General features: G+C 33.1%; 1 pseudogene; it reads left to right on the top strand.

The window, feature by feature from the left end:
• Positions 1-6,733: 6,733 nt before the first annotated feature.
• On the top strand, positions 6,734-6,871 carry LOC145255935 (U2 spliceosomal RNA; annotated as a pseudogene).
• Positions 6,872-7,920: the final 1,049 nt, after the last annotated feature.

The following is a 7,920-nucleotide window of genomic DNA, read 5'->3' on the forward strand; positions in this document are numbered from 1 at the left end:
ACTGTTGACAACCTTCACGTGATTCCTTCCAGAAGTACCCGATGACTTTCTGGGGAGAATTCGAACTAGAAAGATATCGGAGAAACGAATACCAACAACAATAATCTGGTTAATGATGCTCAACACCAGCAAAAACCGTACCAAATTTGAAAGGTTGGTCAATTCATTTTTATTGGATTCTCTCTTTCGAATGTACCAAATGACCTTAACAGAAGGATTGTGTTTGCGTTCAATGCATTTGCCAACCTAAAGAAAACTCTCTGGAGTAGAAACTATTGTTACTATGCTTTGCATCTCCACTCTACAATACATGCGTGGTTCTAATAGCTGCATACGTTTCTGAAACTCGTACGTACGTTTCTGAAACTTGTATGTTTAAGACAGGGGACGAACGTATGCACTCTGTATTCGAAAATGATTAAGAACCATGGTTGCAAAAGACGTCTGAATTGCTACAATAAAACTCAAATAAACTCTTGCGATTTAAATTCACATTATTAGTGTAATAAAGAATATAACACTAAACAGGTTTGGCTGCATCGTCTGAAAATGTGAAATGTGTACTGAGAATCCAAGGAAGAATTTCCCGCCAAAAGACTTTGTGGTATACTGGCATAGCGCAAAACTGACTAAATTCGCAGTGCAGTAAAATTTTCCTTCGATGGCCAAAATACGAGGGGCGTTCCAAAAGTAATACTTACTATTTTTTAATCCGCCCGCAGGGGGGGGGGGGATCGAAAATTGCATTGTTATGATGACTGAACTTACGCATTCATGACCTAAAAGCTTTATCTCTCTGTTGCAGATATTGACGGTGTGATACTCTAAGAAAGACACACCTGTCATAGATGTGCGTCAGAAGCAGAGATGCGTCATTAAATTCCTGGCATAGTGCGTTGAAAATGGTGGTAACTATGTAGAAACATAAAGTCTGGAGCACAAAAGTTTGTTGGTTTTAATGGTACCATTCCCGTATTTGTAGCTCTTCAACTTTTTGAAGTTGAATAGAAATAGAATGCTTTACTTTTGGAATGACCCCTATAGAAAATAAACAGTATAACAGGATTTTGTATCCAGAAAGCGTGCAAACATCAGCTGAATATTGTCCAATAAAGTAAGTAAATAAAACGCATGTATTTTATTCTCGATGTTTGAATCATAATTCAGATCAAATTCATTGATTTTTCAATGTTTTCTTTCTTTTTTTATTAACCAGACAGAGGCAAATGTTGATAGCATTGATAATATTAATAGCAATTCTCCAATTCTTTTATTATATAAAATATAGTTTATCAAAGATTTAAAGAACAACAACAATAAACATTTCGCTATTGTTTTACATGTTTAGTCTTATATTGTGGTAATAGTGGAGGTACTTTATCATAGTTTGTCCCAAGTGATGACCACTTGAAGATAGAGTATGTCTCAAACAGTCCTACTTTTAAAAGAGTTGGCGCGCATGCCTGGTGATGGGGTTATTTTATCTGACACTTAAATGAACTAATCTTACGGGCAGTGAATAAGAAAACAACGATTCAAAAATGTTGCCTTACTTTATCATTCGTTTACCTAACAACACAGGAAGGGCCACTACCCAAAATCTTCTCATTAAAAAGGTAAATTATGCAGGGCGCTATTTGAACCCATGTGATCGCTGTACAGGGGGCCATATATATATATATATATATATATATATATATATATATATATATATATATATATATATATATATATATGCATATACAGTAGAACCCCGGGATAGGGCATAACAAATTCGTAACAAAATACAGCGCAATATATAATACACATGTATATAATCAAATAACATTATAAATAACACCGTAAGGCGGGGTAAATACCGTAACAGGGAACGGAAAAAAATAACCTGAAAAAACGTATTTATTCTGTGAAATTTTCGTGTATTTTGAGATGATAACAAAAAGTAACGAATGATTTTGTGATTTCTTACAAAACCCAACATGTGTTATGGTCTCGAGAAAAAGTGGCAATGCATTTCAGTAATCTAAGTTTTTGTTAATCGGATGAGAAAACGTACGTTCGTCGAAAAGTAATTGTTGTCTAAGTGCCTTAATGCTAATGTTAAATTCTCTGGATATATGTGTGTATGTATGTGTGTGTGTATATATATACATCCGCGTGTGCATGCGTGTGTGTATGTACACATGTGCATATGTCTATGTATAGATATTTATATGTATGTGCGTATGTGTATGTATGTAAGAGATCAGTTTGAAAATACCGGTAAATAAATTTACCAACTCAATTAAAAGTCAATAGTGAATTTTAGCTTCGTTCACTAAGAAATGAAGCTTGCACATAATATTTAAAAGCTTTTATTTACTCTTTATTTGCTGCCATCTGCTGACTAAAAAGATGTAGGATCCAATTACTCTCTGTTTTGCGGTGTTAAAACGAACCTGGCCTAAGTACTTGAAATGGGGAGGGGGACTTCAAAATGACCGACAAGCTGGAATAACGTCTAAGATAGGATAAGGGTCGTTTTTTTCCGATGGTCTTATGGGAAGATTTTTTTTTGTTCTTTTTTTTTTTTTCAACGGTAGAGATTCAGTAGGTGTGTCAGAAATTTCGTGAAAAATAGTAAATAATTCCACCCCGTCTTTCCAAGCTTATAACTCCTCGAAAAATGTAATTCAAGCCCTATTTTTTTTCAATTAAAGGAGCAAGGGCCAAGGTTTCATTAAAAAAAAGCATAAAAACAAACAACATGGGTTTTTTTTTTAAGGTTTTAAACTTTGGACTTTACAGGTAAATTTCTAAAAAACACTACTTTTTTTGTTTTAATTTGAATATATTATTTATTGTCCTTTTCTCTTCAATTTGTGATATATAGCACTTTGGTGAGTAAATTAATTATTTACTTTTTAATAGACATTTCAAAATGGGAGGCGTGATTTATTCGACACCCTGTCTTTCCAAGCTTATAACTACTCGAAAAATGTAATTCAAGCCCTAATTTTTTTTTCAATTAAAGGAGCAAGAACCAGCGTTTCATTAAAAAAAAACAAAAGAAAAAACAAACAACGTTGTTTAAAAAAAAGGGGTTTTAAACTTCGAACTTTAGAGGTAAATTTTAAAAAACACTACTTTTTTTTGTTTTAAATTTGAATATATTATTTATTGACCTTTTCTCTTCAATTTGTGAAATATAAAACTTTGGTGAGTAAATTAATTATTTACTTTTTAATAGACACTTGAAAATGGGGGGGGTGAATTTTAAAAAAACGTTTGTCTAAAATATCATATTCGGTTTATTGGAAAGAGCATAAAATTTCACATTGACCCTGAAAATATCGTAAAAATAGAATGAATAGAAAAATTTTGATAGATTTTTAAAGTTTAAAAATTGAAAAATATTGAGATCGTAAAATTCATTACTGTTTTTAAAAAATAAAAAAAATATTTCTATTACTTTTAAAACAACTTTAATAGTTTATTTTGGAAGTATAATCCGTAAAGAAAATAAACAACCCACTTTTAAAAGAGAAATTACGAGTTTTTTATATTTTATTCGCAGTTTCGTTGTAAGGGGTGTCAAAAATTCCAACAAAAATTCTGATACACCTAGAGATTCAGTTCTGATGAAAATGATGAAACGTGGATCGATCTTTGTGGACTGCTTCCAATGTTTATATATTTTAAATTATATAGAAGCTCTACACATGTATTGAACACTTGCGAAAAAGTATATTTTAACAATATATCTGAACTTCATGAATCAATTAATACCTATACATATAGACATATATATATAGCTAGATAGATGTATGCACGTATATACATATATCTACACATATATACACCCATATATACATGTATATGATGCATATATATGTATGTATATGTATATAAGTATGAAGGTGCTATAATTTATGAAAAAGTGTTTGATTTAGGCTCCAAAAATTCAGCATCAATAAATAATCAATGTACGAACGTTTCTGAGACGATACATTTGGGGGGTATATAAAGCCTCATCATCAGCACAGGGTTAAACACCAAATAGAAAATTTAAGTATATGCTTAACACCAAAGTGATGCTATAAAAAAAGATTATGAGCTAAAATGAGACAAATATAATCTACTCAACCAAATACTTGAGGGAATATCAGGCAAGTACAGATACTATTAAAACAAAGGGTTACAATATTTTTATAGGCTGTTTACATTTCAAGTACCATAACAAAATGGAAAACAGAATGGTAAATTGCTGATTATATATTTTTATCTGGAGAAATCTAAATAATTTAAATGATAAATAACATTAAAAATATATAAAAATCATAATCTAGTGTATATTTTAAGCAAACATTGTTAACATAATAAAAACACTCTGTTAAAATATACTTTTTTACTTTTTCGATTTTTCTTGTGATAATTGTTTTCTGTGTCAAAATAAAAAAAAATGGTCTATGTTCACGAATGACGAAGTAAAGACATTAAGAATTTTAATTTCTTGATACCAGAATTAATTTCACAGGATTTAATTGTATTACGTTAATTATTTTAAAATATTATAACTGATTCCATAGTCAATATTATATTATAACGTATTATATTTTTATTGTAAGCTTTTGATGGCGATAGCTCCGAGTATTTAGAATCGTTTTAAATTGATTTCGAAATGTATTATTTTAGTGTTATTAACTAGGATTTTACTTAAGTCGGCGACGCAGTTATATTTTTGTAGACGTTGGTAAATCGAGCTAAGAGTTTACAAGATGCATAGTGAAGCTGCAGCGTAGAGTAGTGGTCGTAAAACTAATGTGCCTAATAATTTTAATATTATCATCAGAGTTGCATTCTACGAAAGGGCAGTTAAATTTATGAATAATATTATTCTGTCTAATGTTTTAACTTTTCACCACCAAATTGTACTTTCAAGTCGCCTTTCAAAAAAACAATATTTCTTACTCTTATGGCTTGTCAGCCCAACTGGTCTTCAAAGTACAGGTTCATGCATGGTTCAGCAAGTGAATGAGGGGTTTATGTTCGTGCATCAGTTGCACGTGTGGGTTTCATGATTAAAAAAATTGTATTTATTGCATAAAATATTCTGGCGTTAAAGGGTTAAGGGTTGGGCGAATTGTTTTTAGTCGCATGCAAGCGACTCTATAAGTCACTCCGTCGGTCGGTCGGTCAGTCGGTCGGTCGGTCTGTCCGTAACACTTTTGTGCTTGGCCTTTTTTGGTTAAGATCAAAGATCTGTTGTTAATAGATGCTGTTCTTGGCTTTTTAAGCTTTTCTTGGCCTTTTGGCCGAGATCAACCTTTCTTTCTTTTTTCTTCCCCCGCCCTCGACACAAATGAATTATTGTACCATTTTTATTGTTATCTTTTTTGTTTTTACACGTCAATAAAAAATGTTTTTTAAATTGGGTGTTAAGTAGGACGTCCCCCAGTACGAAAGGGTGAATGCGGTATTATGGTGAAAGAAGATATTAGCTGGGATAAACTTTTGATTTTGTTTAGTTCTGGAGTGACAAGGATGACCAATGACTCCAACAATCCCCCCTTTTGAGTTGGCCATGTGCCTAAGTTTTTGGTTCATTGTTGATTTTCACTGTACTTTTCTTTTCTTTTTTTACACAGTGGTCACCACTTATCAAGGCCCGGAAGCCACTCAGGGATAAGGGTTATTGCAAGTACATTACGTTAGTGTGGAGATTTGATGAAGTATTTACTTAAGGGGGCGGTTCATTAGGAATTTGTTAACGTTGGACTTGAACACATCCAAGTTGTAGTCAGGTGGGAAGCAGGCAGACGGAACAGAGTTCCACAGGCGTGCAGTTCTAAGAAAGAAGCTTTGTTCATGGAATCCACGTTTTGATTTAGGCACAGATAAAGAGTGGGAGAAAATTTTCACATTGGATTCGGCTAGACGGGTGTTTTTCGTGAAAGATTGGCGAGGGGGACCAAAGATTGGAGTTCAGACTAGCACCTGCCATGGAAATAACGATAAAACAAGAATAGGCTCGCAACGTCTCTTCTGTGGGAGAGAGGTTGCAGGGTAGAGAAAAGGGCATTCCCCACCAAGCCACGAAGTCTATGAATAAAGGATTTAGTATCTCAAAGTGTAGTATCTGTTCCGGCAGATACTGCAAGCAAAGACCATATGTGGGGGACACCCCACATATAAGACCTTGGTCAATGTAGGGGCAACCCTTCATACCAATTGTCACTATCCAGCTCCCCTACTCCCCAGGGAGTTGGTCCCCATTTCCCCTTCACTCCTCACATTAAAAATCGGCCTTTGCTTAATTTGCTCGGTGGGGGAGCAAATAAATACCCTTTTCTTGGCTTTTTGGTCAAGATCGAAGTGTAGTATCTGCCGGAACAGATACTGCAAGCAAAGACCATATGTGGGGTTTCTTCCACATATAAGACCTTGGTCAATGGCAACCCTTCATACCAATTGTCACTATCCAGTTTCCCTACTCCCCGGGGAGCTGGTCCCCATTTCCTCTTCACTCCTCACATTAAAAATCGGCCTTGTGCCTAATTTTCTCGCTGGGGGAGCAAATAAATACCAACCCCACATATAAGACCTTGGTCAATGTAGGGGCAACCCTTCATACCAATTGTCACTATCCAGCTCCCCTACTCCCCGGGGAGTTTGTCCCTATTTCCCATTCACTTCTAACATTAAAAATCGGCCTTGTGCCTAATTTGCTCTGTGGGGGGGGGGGCAAATAAATATCCTTTTCTTGGCCTTTTGGCCAAGATCAAAGTGTAGTATCTATTCTTACTACATGCTGTACTTATGTTTGTAACTTTGTGATATAAAGTGGGGGATCACTTTTCTGTATTAATTTAATGTAAAATGATCACCCACTTTACAACCAGTCAGTCTAAAGCCATTCAGGTCATTCTCCAGATAATTCAAGTTGTTTTTGAAGGATTCCAGTTATTTTTTAAGCATTCAAGTCATTCTTAAGGTCATTCAATTCATCCTTAATTCATTAAAGTCATTCTAAGTCATTTACTTTTTATTCATTTAATCATTTCAGACCATTTTTCGGTCATTTTAGTTTATCTTTAAGAATTTCATGTCAATCCTACATTTACGCATTCATTCATTACACGAGAGCACGTGACTAATGGCTATCGGCCTTGTTTACTATAAGATTTTGATTTTTAAATGTCTTATAGTAAATAATGAGTCTAATTTTATTATTATTGTTAATTAGGAATATGTATTTCTGTACAATATTTTATGGCCCTTTCTCTAATTTAAAATATGGTTGCATTTGATTACAGTAGTGTATGTTAATAGAGTTTGATATGTGATGATGAGTATTATTGTTATTCGTAGTATTAGGTTGGTGCAAAAATAATGTCGTTTATATGTATGTTGTTGAACGCCAAAAAAAAACACATTATTTTTGCACCAACCTAATAGTATGTTTTGAATCATTAATTTTATTTGGTCATTAACAATATAATTCCTTATAAATAAGTACTTGTTTTATTTTTTAGTTCAACGGGTAATGTTTTTAGTGGGGGGGGGGGTTAGTTTTGCGTAGTTTAGTAAGTCTAACAAAAGCTATTTTATGGTGATGAAATTTTAAGAACAGGGTTATTTTTGACAAAGGTTGAAGTTTGTGCATTTTCTTATAAACACTTTTTATATGATTTATATTTTTTTTTTACAAGATATTTTTTTTTTTACAAGATAATTAATAACATTGTCAAATATGATTATATATATTTGCATTTTCACTATGCGTAATTTTGGTATATATACATTGAATTAGTTTTATTTACTATTAATCGAATATTTATTGAATTCAAAACTAAAATTTCACTTATTGTAGCCTTTAATTCTCACATTCTATGCGCAATGTTTCTGAAAATGGGTGAAAAATTGCTATTTTCATATATT

Source organism: Euprymna scolopes, chromosome 31 (assembly GCF_053919585.1).
Source record: "Euprymna scolopes isolate OS-2025 chromosome 31, ASM5391958v1, whole genome shotgun sequence".
NCBI lineage: Eukaryota > Metazoa > Mollusca > Cephalopoda > Sepiida > Sepiolidae > Euprymna > Euprymna scolopes.